We start from the raw sequence: 17,141 nt of genomic DNA, 5'->3' as shown, positions 1-17,141 counted from the left end.
AACTGTCTTGAAGCAGTAAGTATCCTTTTTACCAGTCTTGGAGACGCTATGTGTCCACAAAGCTTAGCAATATACTCATGTCAAGGACAGCACATCTCTTCTGTCTTCTCAGCAAAAGTAGCCCTATTAATACAACCTGCTGCTCCTGTTCTGCAATCTGCTTTGGTCAATATTTTCTTAAGCTAGGAAGAAAGCTAACTGACACAGTTGGAAATGAGAAACTGGTCTTAGAAACCTGCTGACAGAGACTCTTAAAAACTGAGAACAAACTGAGGGCTGATGGGGGGGTAGGAGGGCAGGGAGGGTGGGTGATGGGTGTTGAAGAGGACATCTTTTGAGATGAGCACTGCGTGTTATATGGAAACCAATTTGACAATAAATCTCATATATTAAAAAAAAAAAAAAGAAACCTGCTGACAATATAAGCTAAAAAAGACATGTTTGGAAAACTGGAATCAATATTTTTAAAATAATAATTTCTAGATTTTAAATAGCTATGGTTTTGTCTCCAATGGTAAGTCAATGGCAGCTAAGAGTATCACATTATGAATTATAATAATATGAAGGATTCTACTGATTATGGCCTCGTCATGATGCTCATAAAATTCTAACTCTTGCTGCTACTGAAAGTAGTCTACACAAGTACAGACCCAGAAATCTGAGTCATATTATGACTGAAATATATGTTCCTACTAGTATTCAATGATGCCTGAAAGGTTATCAAAAGATACCAACATACAATAGTCAGATATAAAGTATTAGTGTGTTTTTTAATACCTAATATAAATAACAAAAGGAATTAATTGTATGAAGAAAGCCCATCTTGGTTAGGTAGCCCAACCTCAATACTAAGCAGGAAGATTAATCTCTCGAACATAAATACTTAGTGAGACACATCACTGCTGTGACAATAACTGACTTTCACTGCAAGGTTTATTGATCTCTTAAGACAGATTATCCTTTGTGGCTACATTTTAAAATTTTTTCTTTAATGTTTTATTTATTTTTAAGAGAGAGAGAGACAGAATGTGAGCAGGGAAGGAGAAGAGAGAGAGGGAGACACAGAATCTGAAACAGGCTCCAGGCTCTGAGCTGTCAACACAGAGCCTGATGTCGGACTTGAACTTGTTAACCCCGAGATAATGACCTGAGCTGGAGTTGGACGCTTAACAGATTCAGCCACCCAGGTGGCCCTCATGGCTACATTTTTAAAAAGTCCTTCCCCATAATCTTCTCTAGAAAGCCAAACTCCTTTATTAATTTTTTTAACAACTTAAATTTAAAACAAGGTGACATTTTTCCAAGTAGGTTTGGTTACATCAGTGGTTCTCAATTTGGAGTGCTTTTGCTCAACCTTGTCTCCTAGGGGACACTTGGCAATGTTTACAGATGTTCTGGCTGTCAAAACTGAAGGCAAGGGTGCTAACTGGCATCTAGAAGATAGACGGAAGGATTCCACTAAACAGTTTACCTTGTATAGAATGGCCCCCTAGAATAAAGAATTATCTAGTCTCAAATGTCAACAGAACTAAGATTAAGAAGTGATGTGTTAGATGTGAGGCCGCTAAACTCTATATAAATTCCAATTGGGAAATACCTTTGCTGCTGACTTTTAAAATTACATTTGTTTTAAGAAAAAATAACTAGTCTTATTTACTGTTTTTAAATAACCTCTTGCAGTTGCTTAGCATTTTATCCTTTACAAAATCCTTTCATATGTTTTAATCTCATTTGCTCTTAGATCTGATGAAGTTATATTTTTCCTGTTTTATGACCAAGGGCCCTATTGTACAAGAGGCTTAGGAATTCGAGCAAGGTCACGCAGATTCAGATTCTGGATGAAAAATCCAGTGCCCTTTTTTGGTATCCTACAGCTGTGGCATTCTTGTTAAGAACATTATATAAAAAGAAATTTAAACATTAAAAAACCAAATCATTGTGCATCCATGGTGATATGACTCCAGAAGATAGATGTCATATGCTCTAAGGATGGAAAGTGGCAGAGAAAAGGGAATAGGTTGGGTATTATGGGAAGTGGGAAGCAAGTATGGGAGATAAGGAGAAAGAACAAAGACATTACTCAAGACATGTGGATAAGTACAGACAGATCCATAAGTTTAAAATGACTATTACTTCTCTGTGAAAATCATTCTTTGTCCAACAAAGAGGAAAAGATTCTTATGAAAACATAAAATGGATAAATGTGCTGAGTCCAACCAGAAAAAAAGAAACCACATTCATTACTTCAAACAGAGAATCTGATACAAGGAATCTTATTGTATAGGTGATGGAAAAACTGAGAATCCAGGGATTAGCAACCAAAGGAAGCCATAGCACTTTTAAACAGACAAGAGAGAGGAAAAGGTATTGCCAGGGCCCAGGGCTAATTCCATGGTAGACTTATCCAGCAGGAGATGGGACGTGGGAGGATACTTAGTTGTTGCAGGGAACAATGCCTATGGCAGAAAGAGAAGGGGAGAAATACACTGGTTTCTCCCTTCCTCCCACCCTCGAGGTTCCTGATAGTAGGTTCCTGGCTTAACCCAGCAGGTAGTCAGCTGACACAGGGGCTTGGGAAACAACCTGGAACTGACTAAGATTTGGAGCAGAGAAAAGTAAGGGAAGGATCTGAAGGATACAAGCTCAGAACCATCACATTGGCCTGTGGGCATTTTGCCAATGCGAGGATACCACAAATTAGATCAAGACATCAAGTAAACATTCCAGTACTAAATCACCTTTTCCTTCAAGGTAAGAAAAACATCTTAGATTTACCCTGGACCAAACAAATAAGTACACTAAAAATCAAACTCAGAAAAGGAATTTGACAGATGAAGCACAAAAACATTTTGTGTAAATATCTAGACCTAAGTAATTACAACTGAGAGAAATAAAAAATAGAAACAAACAAAAAAAAAAAGAAACAAACAACCCAGCTCTAATAGGTGTTCAGAAAGGACACTTGGATTTTGTCACATCTCTTTTGCACACAGTAGGCTCTACATTCAAAGTAGAAGCAATTTCTTGCTGAGCTCTTGACAACATGAAAATGAAAACATTTGTCACCTTTTCCTCTCAAATTCGTAGACTACAGCAGAACACAATTTTTAAAAGGCCAGCCTAATTTTCTTTCTGGGAAAAAACAAAACTGAGAAAGTAGACTAAAGAGGCAAGAATGTATTGTTGTAGACTCTCCTTAACTGGTTCACTATGTGCACTGAATATGCATAATTTGATTTTAAGAAGTATACTGAAATTGTAGAATCACTACCAAAAAACAAGGTATCATAGAAAGTAAAAGCCAAACTTCTAGTGGCTATTTCAGTTAAGTAATGCTTAATATTTAGAAGAGACATAATCTAGGATAATTACTGGGGACATTTGGTTTCTTATATATACTCTCCATCTGCAATAGTGGGTGATCACAAAAACCTCCAGAAAAGTATAGCAGTAATACTGTTTGTAACTGAGGCATAAAAGGCCTCCAGGGAAGGAGATACCTAAAGTAGATAAATGTGAACAAGGCACTTAAATATAAAAATGTAAAGTATGATTTCTGGTAGCTATCCTGCCTCAGATACAAGTGGGCCTCACTGGTCAGTCCCAGCACACAGGGTAAGACTATAGCATCTAAAATGCAGTACTGGACCTGTCACTTTGAATGGAGGAGCCACCAGAGAGCTGGATGCAGCTGCAGACTTACGAGAGTCCGATGTGCAACATCATCATAGCTACAGGGTCAAGCAAACAAATGCTTAATCCAAAGCTGTGGTCTCCTGGGGGCCGGGGGCTTTAAGATAGTAATGGTGGGCCCACAGTGGTAGAAGGAGCACTGTGAAAGCAAATCCAGGGTCTTGTGATGCTGTGAAATCCCACCAGGCCAGCTGGCATTTGTAATAAAAGGAGTGTCTGTGTGAACAGAGTGAATAAAACGTGAATGACTGAGACAGGGGATCAAACAGAGAAGCCCAGCTATTAAAAACTGGAAAAGAAAAAGATTTAAGTGATGACAGGAAGTAGAGGGGAGGGCTTGAACCTGAATCAAGTGTGGAAGTGCTTATGTCCTTCCCTTCCAGAGCCATTTTTTAAATCCTTTTAAGGTTCGGGTTCTCACTAAATAAAGGCACAGCCCCCAGAGCCTGTAAGCTTTTCCAGGTTTTATAAGATTGAGTGCAGGAAAAGAAAATGTCTTGGCTCTAAAATATGCAGAAAAATGCTAAATGACATTAATAAATATTTCAAGAGGAAAATTATATGAATCTCTTTCATTTTGCATAACCAGACATTGTATTTTTCATGTGGGGTATGGTTATATTTTCGTGTTTGACAGGATGTGGGATAAGGCCTCTAAAAGAATTTCCAGGGATTATGTAGCCCTGAGTTGGTCCATCTTTAGCCTGGCATAGTTCAGGCAGGGAAGGTCAAGAATGTGTTAGAAATTCAGTAAGGATGGGCAGGCAAGGAGAGGAAGGCAGAAACCCAAATCACGAAGCCCAAAAATGTGGGGGTGGGGAGAAGAGGGAAGCTTGGGGAAGGGTGTCTGAGCCAGATGCGGAGGTTGGGTTTGACCGGGTGCTGGGAGGTGCAGCAGTGTCCCTGAAGATGGCACAGTCTCGTTTCTAATTTTGGAAATGGCCAAACCAGGGTTTCCAAACTGGCAGGCAGGCTGGCAGCAGAGGGCTCTGACTAGCAGAAAGAACCATCTGGAGGTAGGTGGCCACTTGATGTTCTGGAGGGGTATGAATGCAGAATTGGTAACAGCTAGACAGCAGGTCTTAGTTTCTAAAGGGGGTAGGTGGCACAAGGGAAGAGAGGACTGAGCTGAGAACTCAGTCCTTCTAAAGCAGCGAAGCAGTGAAAATCAGTGAGTCAAGGAACACTGGGTGCACAGAGGTTCTAAGGCTCCCAGGTTCACCTAGCGTGATTGGCTACTGGGCAATCCTAGGAACATTGCTGGAGCTCATGCAATGGGACCTCTGGGACTACTAGATCAGGGGTCTGGGAGCAGGGCCTCTTAAGAGGAGTGGTGGCTTTGAGTGAAACAGGAGGTCATTGGAGATTATTCTGGAGGCAGGGCCCTTTAATGTGTCCAGAGAAAATGGCCACGGAGCTGTTGTTTAAGTCACGGTCAGAGGGGAGTAAACTGAAGTGATCCCAATTTTCAAGGACAAAGCTAGACAGGGAACCATCCAATGGGCTTTGCAGGGGCAGATGTTTAAGTAAACTCCCCCAGCCATAAATTGCCCTGATAGGCAGAAGGGTGTGTCTCTCTGGGAGGGGACCAAAGACCCTGACCTGGAGACATTGTGATGACTGAGCAGAGATAAAAGAGGAGGAGACTGAGTAGCTGTACTTCTAGAGCTATTTGAGGCTGCTGCAGAGGCTGGTGACCTCTAGCTGGAGAGCACAGTGGAGAGCTCTAGGCTTCCCTTGGGACTATTTCCAAGGTCCAGAATCAACCACAACTTCTCAAGTTACCTGAGAGCAGAGCAGGGGCAGGGCCAGGACACCAGCAGAGGAGAAAGAGCTTAGCTAGCCAAGCTGAAGAAGACAGAGGTCACTAGGGACTACTAGATCATGGCAGCAGCAGCCGCCTGGATCCTGGCACAGTAAATGATTTCCAGCAGCTGTAAGTAACCTTGAAGAGAGCAAGTTCTCAGGGAATGCCTGGAGGGATGCTATGGAAGCTTTGGATAATCCTGTCACAGAGATCATTTTTGTTGTTTTTCTCATTAATAGTTGTAAATAGAGAACTTGTAGATAGGGTAACCAAGGTTTTTCCAAGACCATTTATTGCCTAGGTAGAGGTACAGTATTGCTCTTTCTCATTCATTGGGTATTAGTGATCCAGAATCTAGGGATAACTAATGTTTTAAGAGCCTCAGAATGTTTCAAAACTGATTAAAATTAATATTTAATTGAGTGGCTATAAAATGTAACAATGCCAACCAGTGAACTGCAACTCAACCCTTATTCTTCAAATGGTGATAGAAGAAAATCAGCAAAAATCATCTCTTATAGGAGACCTCACAGATTAGCCAAAGGACCAAAGCATTAAATACATGAATGCATATTTAATTTGAAACAAGAGAGTATCCTAAAATATTTGACATAATGTGGCTGGGGACATGAAAATAAGGGTGCCAAGGAAGGACTTAAACAAAAATGATCCTGTTCTCATAATTCTGGGCGGGTCCTATCTCAGTTTTCTGGGAATGATTTTTCAATAATAAGTATATCAAACTTACTGATCTTTTCTTGCTATAGGCATCAGTACACAAGGGTTTTAAGTATTAATTTAGAATTCTAAAGTTTTTGGATCCTCAAAAAAAATTTTTTTAATGTTTACTTATTTTTGAGAGAGAGAGAGGGAGAGAGCGAGCATGGGGAGGAGCAGAGAGAGAGAGAGAGAGAGAGGGAGACACAGAAACTAAAGCAGGCTCCAGCTCTGAGCTGTCAGCACAGAGCCCGACACTGGGCTGGACCTCGTGAGCTGTGAGATCATGATCTGAGCTGAAGTCGGACGCTTAACCAACTGAGCCACTAAGGTACCCCAAGTTTTCAGATCTTTAATAGATGAGTATCATATAATGCAAAAGTACTACAAAACTAGGAATTCACAAGCAAGGTAAAAAACCAGAAAGAAATGGAGACATGGTGAGAGAAAATGAAATTACATGTAAAATAACTCACAAGTTATTAAACAAGAGCTTTAATGTTTTCTTTCAAATAAAGAAGCTAAAGTTTATAACAGTAATAAATAATGAACAACCAAGTTCTTTTCTTTCAAAATAAATTCCAAAAGCTACATGTTATGTTAAATGTTTGATCACAAGTGTTAGTTTATGAAAGTAAGGCATGAGTTTGGTTCCCTTGAAGAGAATTCAAGATAGGAGGGGATAAGTTAGAAAAATATGGGGAAGCCAGCTCACTAGGAGAGAAGAGTTTGGTGGACCACTTTAGGAAGGGGGAGGGTAATAGCAAAATGTCCAGGGAAGCACAGAGAGTACCTCACTTAGGATTCATGAATTATATTGTGTTTGCTAAAAAGCATGTCTTCAGATGAGCCCCATAGAGTTGGGTCAAGAAGATCCACAGGCTAGTTCTGATCTGTGCTCATGAAGCTCAGAAAATGATTCTCCTGATCTTTACTAACTGGCAACCTATTAATTACAATAAGTAGAACTTCTAAGTTGTCCACTGAGACACCTGGATGGTTTTCTATAGAAAACTGACAATGAACAGAAAAATGAGCACCAAAAGTTTCCTGTTGTCTAAGGAATTGGATGACCCTAATGGTTAATGCCTCAAGCAATGCAAACCTGATAAATGACCGGTGGAAGCATACGATGCTCTATACTAGTGATAAAGCTGTTACTTACCTGTATAAAAACCACTTATGGCGGCAATAAACTATAGCCTATAATAGTGTAGTTTTTCAATAGGTATCCAATAACTTCGAAATCAAATCAAGAAAGGTAGTTCTTTAGGGAATTGGTACTATAGCACAAGCTTTAATCCAAGCTTACTGACCGTAGAGCCATCTTTTACTTTGCCAAACCATCACAGTTTTATTATTAGCATTAGTTACAAGCCATATTTATTCTTTTTTTTTTTTAATTTTTTTTAACATTTATTTATTTTTGAGACAGAGAGAGACAGAGCATGAACAGGGGAGGGGCAGAGAGAGAGGGAGACACAGAATCTGAAACAGGCTCCAGGCTCTGAGCTGTCAGCACAGAGCCCGACGCGGGGCTCGAACTCACGGACCGAGAGATCATGACCTGAGCCGAAGTTGGACGCTTAACCGACCGAGCCACCCAGGCACCCCTAAGCCATATTTATTCTTTATCAGAGGCTGAAGTCACCAAGAAAAAGAATGGTATGTCATAACACTACACAGAGATCAAGCCTAGGGAAAGGACTCTGTGAGAATACTGTGAGGAGCTATTTGACATCCTTATAGTAAAATCACCCCTAACTAGAAACCAGTCAAGTGTCAAGGGTAAGCCAAGTACCCACTCGTTTCTTAATTCCCAACTGAAAATCTACCTCAAGGATTTACTATAATTTGACTGAGTATATTACATGCATTAGTGCCTAACAACGAGTGATCAGTGGAAGAGAGGGTGTGACAGAATCTTAAGGGGTTGAAAGAGCTATAAGGCCTGGGCAAAAATTAACATAATTTTCACTGTCACATATCATAAAGTTAACAGAGACCTACAAGAGTACAGCAACTAGTTTTAACTTTTTTCTTTATGTTTGGATGTGAACTTTTTCACTAATATTTCCTCTCCCCGCCAGTCCCTAGCATAATAACGGTCATTTCCACTTCTGCTTTTTAACTTTTGGCTAAGTCAATTTTGAATTTTATGGTTATGCTGATCTTACCTTTTTTTCTGAAAATCTTTGATGCTGGTTGTATCCCACACGTTTTGGGTGTTAAATACGTTGAATAAGGTAGTTAAAGTAGTATTAATTTGAAGCGAGGGAAATCTGCTTTCCCAGTATTCAAACTCCACTCACCCTTGAATGAGTTACTTATTACTTCTGATCCTCAGTTGCTTTATCTGTAAGGTGGGAATAATCTCCACCTTGGAACTGCAATGAAGTTGAGAGGATTTAAAAAGATCGTACAGGTCTTTGATTACAGTGCTCAAAATAATGTTTTTCTTCCACCTCTCTTTTTTTGGGGGAAAGGAGGTAAACAGTTCACTGATGCGCTGTTAAAGTGAAAGGAATGGGGGCGGGGGTCCTTCAATGTTATTCGTGCCTGTTTTGGTCCCTCAAACCTCTTTAAAGGAGAATATTCTTGGCAGCTACAAGTTTTCTCTCACGAATGCTGAATGACGTTCTGTTTTCACCTTTCTTTAAACTCCATAAGGCAGTCTCCTCATCTCTTCAGACATTTGCTTAGATACAGCATAATTTACCCAAGTCAGTCATGGGATGCCACCTGTTCAGAGCTTTGCAAGCAACCTCGGCTGCCTCTCGGCGGACCCCCTCCCTTCCTAGGCCTGAGACTTCCTTTTGAGGCTCATCTTCTCTAACCGAAAACCGTTCCACTGTGGCACTTCATTTGCCTACCCAGAGTTGTCTGTATTTCTAGCTGGAGACGTACACTGCTGTTTTTGTTCTAGCCTTTCACATAGTTACGGGCTCGCAACAAGGGTTCAGTAAAAGTTGCATATTGGCTTTCTAGTCTGCTACAACCTCAAGGAAATCGTACGGAGAAACAGTTGGCCTCCTTTCGCACCCTACGTCTCTCGATTTAAGAGGCGTTATCAGTGGGCTTTTTAGGTAAGGAAAGTTTAAGGCTGGGTCGTAGGAGATCCCCGCCAGGCGAGGTAACTCATCCTCTCCACAGCGGCCGGTGGGCGGACGCGCCCTGCTGAGAGCCCAGCGCCTGGCGCAGGGAGCGGCGGTGGCTTCCAAAACCCGGCGACGGATCCGGGCCGGCCCGGAAGTGCCCGGCGCGGGAGGGAGGGAGGAAGAGCCTTGCGAGCCCACGCCGCCGCCGCGCGCACGCGCCCTCGCAGGCTGGGGCTGGGGCTGGAGTCGCAACTCGGAAGCCGGAGCCCGGACGGGCCCGGGGCCGGGAAGGGGGGGGCTGCGCGGGGGCGGGAGCAGCGGAGGCGGCCGCCCCTGGCGGCGGGTTTGTTTATCCCGGGGAAGAAGTTTAGGAGCGGGAGATAGGGAAGCAGGGCGGGCCGGGGAGGAGGGATGCGGCTCGGTGGAGGCGGCCGCCACAGGGACTCGCCGCCATCACCTTCGCTGCCGCCGCCGCCGCAGCCGCCGCCTCAGCGGGAGAGGAGCCGCTGCCGGGACTGCCCGCCGCCGCCCCGCACGTCAGGGTAGGTGCCCCTCCCCCTCCGAGGTCCCCGCCGCACCTCGGTCGCCTGCTCCTCCAACCCCTCACCCCTCCCACTCGCCTGCGCTGGAGCGAGGCGGCTTTCTTCTCACTCACTGCGCCCCCATCCCTTTTGGCCCGGGACCCCTGCTCCGGCGGCGTGCCTTCCCTTTCTCAGGGCTGCCTTCCGCCCCAGCCCCACCCTCCGCCCTCCGGGCCCGTCCTCCCCCTCGCTAGTCTCTGCTTCCCCTGGCGATCCCCCGCCCCCCCATCGATTTCCCAGCCTCCGCCTACCAGGATCCCCTAGACTTTCCTCCACAAGCCTCGCCCCTTTCCTTCTCCAGTCGGCCTCCTCTATACCTGTATACCTCCACTCCCGCCCTTTTATTTTCCCCACCGGGAGTACAGCCCAGAGAGGGAAGCCCCAGCCCCACCCCCACCCCCCAGCGTCCTCACCCACACCTCTCATCCGAAACATATGTATGTGTGAAGTTATTCCCATTAAGCCTATTTTAGGGTAAATTCTCCGCTCTCCAGCCAGACCATTCAGTGTTTACTGCGGTGTTCATGCAACCTACCTCTCCCTCCAAGCACACATTGCCGTGTCACAGATTCTCTTTCAGGTTCACCAGGTTACATTAAGCTAACTCTGTGATTCAGGGTCCAAGTCTTCACTTTCCCCTTTTATTCCCTTGTGCTATCCTTTCTGTTAACTCTTCTTCCTCTTGAGTCTATGTGTGCTGAATAAAGGGAAGGGAATGATCGAGTTTTCTCCTTCAGAGCAGTAGATTCAGTAGACATAAGATTCACCTTTTGCTTGGCCTAACTTTTGGCTTCTTTCTCTGTGAATTGTGTCATTCAGCCATACTTTTTAGGGTTTTGATTTTTTGTCTATATTTGAATAATCCTGGGCCTAGATATCCTTTATAGTACTTGTCTTCCCGATTTTTCCTTGCAACTTCAGAATCCACTGTTTCTTAGAAAGTTTAAGTAATAAAAGGTTTATACTTTGGAAAATTACATCTCCGCTGCCATAATGGGAAAGGTGGAATATTTCAAATTATCATCCTGTTTATTCTTGAGAGAAATGGTGCCTAATGGTTCAAAGCTCAGATGTAGCCAAACTGCTAGGATCTAAACCCCAGCCTTGCCATTTACCAGCTCTGGCCTTGGGCAAGTTACTTAATTTCTTTATGCCTCAGTATTCTTACAACTATAAAATGGGGATAGTGATATACTTGATAAGATGGTAGTGATAATTGCATAACTTAATGCAGGTAAAATACAACAGTACCTGGCACGGTAAATATTCTTTACCATCTCTTAGCTTAACTTGGTTTGGCTAATGGTAGGTTAACTTGGGGGAAGGAAGGTGGGAATACAAAGCTGCTTTTTTGCTCTTTTTTATCTAACACCTTTTTTGATGTAGATATGATTCATATTCTTTTACTGTATAAATTAATTCCTTCTGGTGTGAAAAGTGCAGTTTTAGCTCCCTATTTTCAGGTAAGTTACCAGGCTACAAGCAGGTCAGTCCCAGCTTCAGGTATCTTTGTTTTGAGAATAAATGAAATTGAAATACATAGCAGGTTTATCATAGTGGAAAATGAGGATTTTACTGATAAGAATTTTAGTATGCTACAAATTAAATACTGAAAACTGTTCACACCCATCTGTCCTTTATATTGAATTGCTATTCATGAGGTTGGCTTCATTCAAAAGACTAGTGGCTTTTCTCTCTTAAGATGTTACGTTTGTTAACATGACCATGCCTTGATGTTCCCCAGATTTTACTCACTCTTTAAAACGCTGACAATTTTTGTCATATCTGCTTACTTCCTGGGCATTATTATTTTCTTGATACTTTTTTTGTAACAACACAGTTAAAATCCAAATAGGTACTGTTTAGTATTGTTATAAATAGTGATATATGCAACTATCAAAATAAAGATGTTTGCCCACATATAGCTTAAAATTATTTTTTGTGTCACCAATGAAATGTACTCCAAACTTTTGAGTGACAGCACCTTTGCTTATGCTGTTCTCTGGCCTACAATAGCCTCTACTCTTTTCCCCACATATCCAGAGTCTACCTATCTTCCACATCGTTTTTGTCAACACTGGTTTCTCTGTCTCTTGGCTTTCCTCCTGTCTACATTCTACATTTTTGACTTTGAATAATACAAGCCCTGGTTCCAGAAAAATGACTCCTAGAGAAAGACTTTGGAAGTTTATAGGAATTTTGAAGGTGTGGAATAAAATTGACACTCAGCATCTACTCTGTGCTAAGCACTCTTCCTTTGGTTTTGTATATATTCATTCATTCTAAAAATATTTAATAAGCACTTACTTCATGCCAGGCATTGAGGATACATAAGAGCAGCCCTTCTGAGCCAAGAGTTCCAACGAATATCAAGCCCTAATGCCCTAAGGCATCCAAGGTATGTAATGAATTGACTCCTCTCCTGTGTACCTGAGATGGTACTAGCTGTCTACCTTGAGAGCGAGAACTGAGGAAATAATCACGTAACTCAGTTTCTGTAGGGCTTAATTCTTCGAGAACCCTGGCTGAGAAGAGCTCCGTCAGCAAATAATAATATGAACTCTGCTTTTTTGTAATTTATTTTAGAATGGCACTGACAGACAATAAGCCAGTAAACAGATAAAATTATTTTATAAGAGAGCACTGGTAATATTACAGATAATGATAATCACACTTATAAAACCCTGTGCCAGGCACTGTTTTGAATAACTTAATGTCTTGTTTAAACCTCCTAACAATCCCTTGAAGAAGGCTTTATTATATCTCCACTTCACAAATAAGGAACCTGAGAAAGTGAGAAATTATTTAACTTCCACAAAATCTTACAGCTTTCTGAGCAATGAAGCCAGACGGTATTGTTGTGGTCTATTACCTTTTGTTGTCTCTCAGATCTTCCAGTTCCTTGTTGGTTACTTTACACAAAGTTCTTTACCTTTCTGGGTTTTGACAGTGAGGTTTTCCTGTCTTTTTAGGTTGTTTAGGGAAGTAAAGGAGTTGTAACTTTCGTAAAGTGCATGGTACACAGACTTATCCCAAGTCTTGTGTATGATCAGATATTGAAGATACTTGCATTTTATTCACTTACGAAAAGGTTATTGAACAACTGATCTGTGCCAGGCACCATGCTAGGCTTTGGTGAGGTAATCGAAGGAGTCTACCTGTATTCATGGAAGCAAGAGCTATTGGCATAAAGAAACTAAACAGATAATTACAAAAATAATGATCACAATTATGATAACTGCCACACAAAGTTATGGTAAGCAATGAAAACCCACTAATGTATCAGGGAATGCTTCTCTGAAGAAATGACTATTAGGCTAAACCTGAAGGAGTAACTGGAGTTACCCAAGTAATGTTGGCAATTTCAGCTTTTTAGAACTGAAAAGTCCTGTAGGGGCTGGACGAACGTTAGTATGTGAAGCTGGGTGATGTAAAACATACCACAATGGTTAATCATTGCTAAGCATTTTGTACTTAAATCCCAAGTGCAGTGGGAAGCCACTTGGTAATGTTAAAAGGCTGAATAAGTTACTTACGTTATTACTATAAAATATCACTTGGCGGCTCTGCGGAGGACAGATTGGAGAAGGGCAAGCATAAATGCAGGGAGACCAGTTAGGCCAGTGCTTCTCAAACTCATCTGTGGAGAACAACCTGTTTTGGATTGATTTGGTTTCTAATCTGTACTGGTACTTTAGTGACACAGAATATGAATGACACAGAAATGAATGTTGTGGCAGTGTCAAATTGGTATAAATATTTCTAAATACTTTTCTCAGTTTCTGTCTTTATCTTGTCTCAGACCAGTAACAATGGTTCATGGACCAGTGTTGGTCTATAAACCACACCTTTGCCAGGATGGCAGTGATAGAAAGTAGCTGGATTGGGGGGGAAGTAAAATTGATAGGATTTGGTGGTGAATTAGACTAAGGGATCTGGAGGGAGGAGAAGGCAGATTTCTAGGGTTGGTGGTTCTTGTGCCTCACATAGGGAATACTGGGGAGATGAGCAGTTTCTTGTTTATTTGTTTCTGGGAAGCAGAGAGAGTATTGATGATAGTTCAGTTGGGAATTGTTAATATATGGCTTACAATTAATATCTTAGTGTGGGCAGTGGGGGATGAGATTCCCTAGGGAGAGAGGTAATAAAGGAATATAGTAGTCCCCTATGAATCTTCAACATGAAACATCAGGGAGAAAATAATGGAACAAAGGAGACTGAGAAGATGTAACCAGAGTTGGGAAAAAATTTTACCCCAAGGCAGGAGACTCTTTGAGAAAGAAAGGAGTGGGTAATCAACTATGTCAACCTTATTGAATCAAGCTGAGAAATCAATTAAGTTGGTAACTAAAAAGTATACTTTTGATTGAACAACATGAAGAAAATTTTATATTTCTCAGTAGTTGTCCATCCATAAACTAGTTGGTGATGAATTTGTTTTAATCTACCAAAGCAACAGTCCTAAATTTAGGATAAAATTATATTTATAGCATGAGCCATCTTTCTTCCTCACTTCAGACCCATGTTTCCATTTATCACCATCTAGATGTTCTATAAGTATCTCACATTCTTTCTACAGCTCATTTATTCAGAGCATATTCCAACAGAATATGCTTTTTAAGTACTATTAGGCATTGAATACTAAACTTTTAGAAATGCAATTACACTTCAGAAACTAGGGGAAATGGACAGTTAAATATTGTTATAGTGTGATCAGTGCTGTCGTTGCAGCTTATTCAGGTTACCTTGGAAGCACAGAGAAGTAGCATCAGAGAAGGCTTTCTTAGGAGAATGACACTTGAGCAGAGTGTTTCTGAAAGACAAGTAGAGAGGTGGAGAGGGCAATGCAGTGGTGAGGGGTTCAAAGAAATGATAGGTATTTTGGAAGCATGCAAAGTCAAGGAATTGTGGCTCTAGCATGTGCATCATAGGTTAGAGAGCTTGACTGTGCCATTCAGAAGTTCTTTTCTTGAACTTGTATACCTCTTTCTGTTTGCCATTTTGATTAATATTACCACCCATATAGGCACCAAACATGGGGATATCTGCTGAGTATCTTCAAAAATTAAAGATTATCTTTGTTGTAGCATTTATTGTCCAAGGTGATGTTTTATTTTTACTGGTTAGCTTTATATTTTATATGTTATAGAATCATTAAGTGATTGATAGCGTAACTTAAATACCTGTTATGCTTTAGTGTTTTTTTTTTACAGGAGAAATTTTATATGTATAACTTTTTCTCAAATGTAGAGAATTGAAAATGAAGGCCTTGGTAAGAATTGCTAAGAGTTTGCTACCAAACCTCAGGTATATGGTCAATGATGGTGCTTTTGGACTCAGAAACAGTACCCTGAGGCCATAAGCACTATTTTAGGTAGTTGTCTAAATGTCTCTGGATTTACCCTCTTGCGCCAGAGGAGGACACAGTTTAATTGCAGGGATTACTTTCTGAAAAATACTGCAATAGGCCAAACCTAATTGACAAACAAGATCAGTCTCTTAGAAAATAGTGTATTAAAAGGGAAAATGATGTTAAATGGATTTTAAAAACACAGTAAATATTCTAGAGTTCATCTGCTTATGTTTATTTATTTATCGGGAGAGAGGGAGAGAGAGAGTGCATGAGCAGGGTGAGGGGGCAGAGAAGAGGAAGAGAAAGAACCCAAAGCAGGTTCTGTGCTGTCAATGCAGAGTCCAACGCGGGACTCAAACTCAGGAACCGTGAGATCATGACCTGAGCCAAAATCAGGAGTCGGTTGCTTAATCAACCAAACCTGACAGGCACCCCTAGAATTCACCTGCTTTAAAATAAGAGGGGAATGGGCTTTATCGAAACTTTCTTCTGAATTCAGTGAGTTATTGTAGAAATGTTGCCTTTTTTTTTTTTTAAGTTTATTTATTTATTTTGAGAGAGACAGCTTGAACGAGGAAGGGTCAGAGAGAGAGAGTCCCCAAGCAGGTTCCACGCTGTCAGCAATGAGCCCGATATGGGGCTTGAACTCATGAGCTGAGATCATGACCTGAGCTGAAATCAGCAGACTCTTAACCACCTGAGCCACCCAAAATGTTGCTATTCTAATCTGCTGAGCAGTCTTGCTTAAATTTTGTATTAAGAAAATTGTAACTTAAAAAAAAATTTTTTTAAAGAAAATTGTAACTCTAAGTTTATTTTTGTTGTTCTTACTGGCTTTAGTATCTTTTGCTCTTGCCTTCTCCCTGGTTTTTAGTTCTTTAAATCTTACTGAATTCTTGTAAAGCAACTGTATATTTTTTATATATTACGATGGTTCTTACAGGTGTACTTTTTCAGGGCTTTTATTTATGTACATGTGTAGAGCTCCTGTTTCTTGCCTTCTTCAGACTTGCCTACATGTTCTAAAGGAGGACAGAATAATTATTAGTATTATGTTCTGAATTATTTTCTGTAACTACTGTATGTGAAACAAAACTTTACATAGGTAAAAGATAGCAGATTAAAAAAAATTGTCTACAAATATAAAATTGCATTACCTTAGACCATAGTTGGGGTAGGTTGTTTATATACCTAGAACTAACGTATAATGGGTGTAATTTATCTGTACGATATGAATATGCTTAGAAAATCTTCCTTTGAGGTTGTCATATTTGTTTTCATTCTTTGTTCGATACAGGAATAAAAATAATTAGGAATGACGATTTAAAAAGAGATGTTTACTCTCCTATTAAGTAATGTAAGATCTCAAAGGTTGTAGTATGACTGAAAAGTAGTATGATGCTTTTAAAATACTAGAGATTTGTTAGCAAAGAAGGAATCATTGTTTCTTCTCTGGGTATATTTTTTGAAGCAAATTTAACAGTTTTCTATTGTGTAGATGCGTTTGTGCTTCTCTCACTCCCCCTCCCAAGGGAATTCAGTGATTTTTTTTTTTTTTTTCTTTTTCTTTTCCTTTTTTTTTTTTTTTCAAGGTAAAGAGTGCAATTGACTCAAGGCACTTTTTTCACTTGTAATTTGGTTATAATTTTTGGTGTTTTAGTGGGAAATTCCCCTGAAAGGTAAATAGTTTTTATCATGTAAGTAAAAAACAAAAACAAATCCACAAAACCATTATTGAATATAAATTCATTCTGAAATTGTGAAGGCACGTATCAACACAGGAAGCTTCCAAATAAGTTAATTTATTTTAATTTAATTAAAATTTTGGTAGCAATTAGGATGTTTATTTTTTTTTTTAATTTTTTTTTAATGTTTCATTTATTTTTGAGACA

The 17,141-nt window shown here is 40.5% G+C and overlaps 1 protein-coding gene and 1 long non-coding RNA gene across 7 annotated transcripts in view; one reads left to right on the top strand and one right to left on the bottom strand.

Annotated features, from left to right (window-relative positions):
• LOC131503758 (uncharacterized) overlaps positions 1-9,577 on the bottom strand; it is a 93,087-nt gene extending 83,510 nt beyond the window's left edge. For both annotated transcript variants that reach the window (XR_009257584.1, XR_009257583.1), the window contains exon 1: positions 8,395-9,577. This is a non-coding gene — a long non-coding RNA (uncharacterized LOC131503758). The remainder of the gene's footprint in view (positions 1-8,394) is intronic.
• SPOPL (speckle type BTB/POZ protein like) overlaps positions 5,379-17,141 on the top strand; it is a 79,546-nt gene continuing 67,783 nt past the window's right edge. For 3 of the 5 annotated variants that reach the window (XM_058715421.1, XM_058715420.1, XM_058715416.1), the window contains exon 1: positions 9,718-9,857. The gene's annotated coding sequence lies outside the window, so the exon portion shown is untranslated. Of the gene's footprint in view, positions 5,630-9,717; positions 9,858-12,213; positions 12,295-17,141 lie in introns of those variants that run through there. The other 2 variants (XM_058715417.1, XM_058715419.1) reach the window with 2 other exon arrangements.

The sequence above is a fragment of the Neofelis nebulosa genome, chromosome 2 (genome assembly GCF_028018385.1).
Source record: "Neofelis nebulosa isolate mNeoNeb1 chromosome 2, mNeoNeb1.pri, whole genome shotgun sequence".
In the NCBI taxonomy this organism is placed as follows: domain Eukaryota; kingdom Metazoa; phylum Chordata; class Mammalia; order Carnivora; family Felidae; genus Neofelis; species Neofelis nebulosa.
This window is presented reverse-complemented; position numbering and strand designations above follow the sequence as displayed.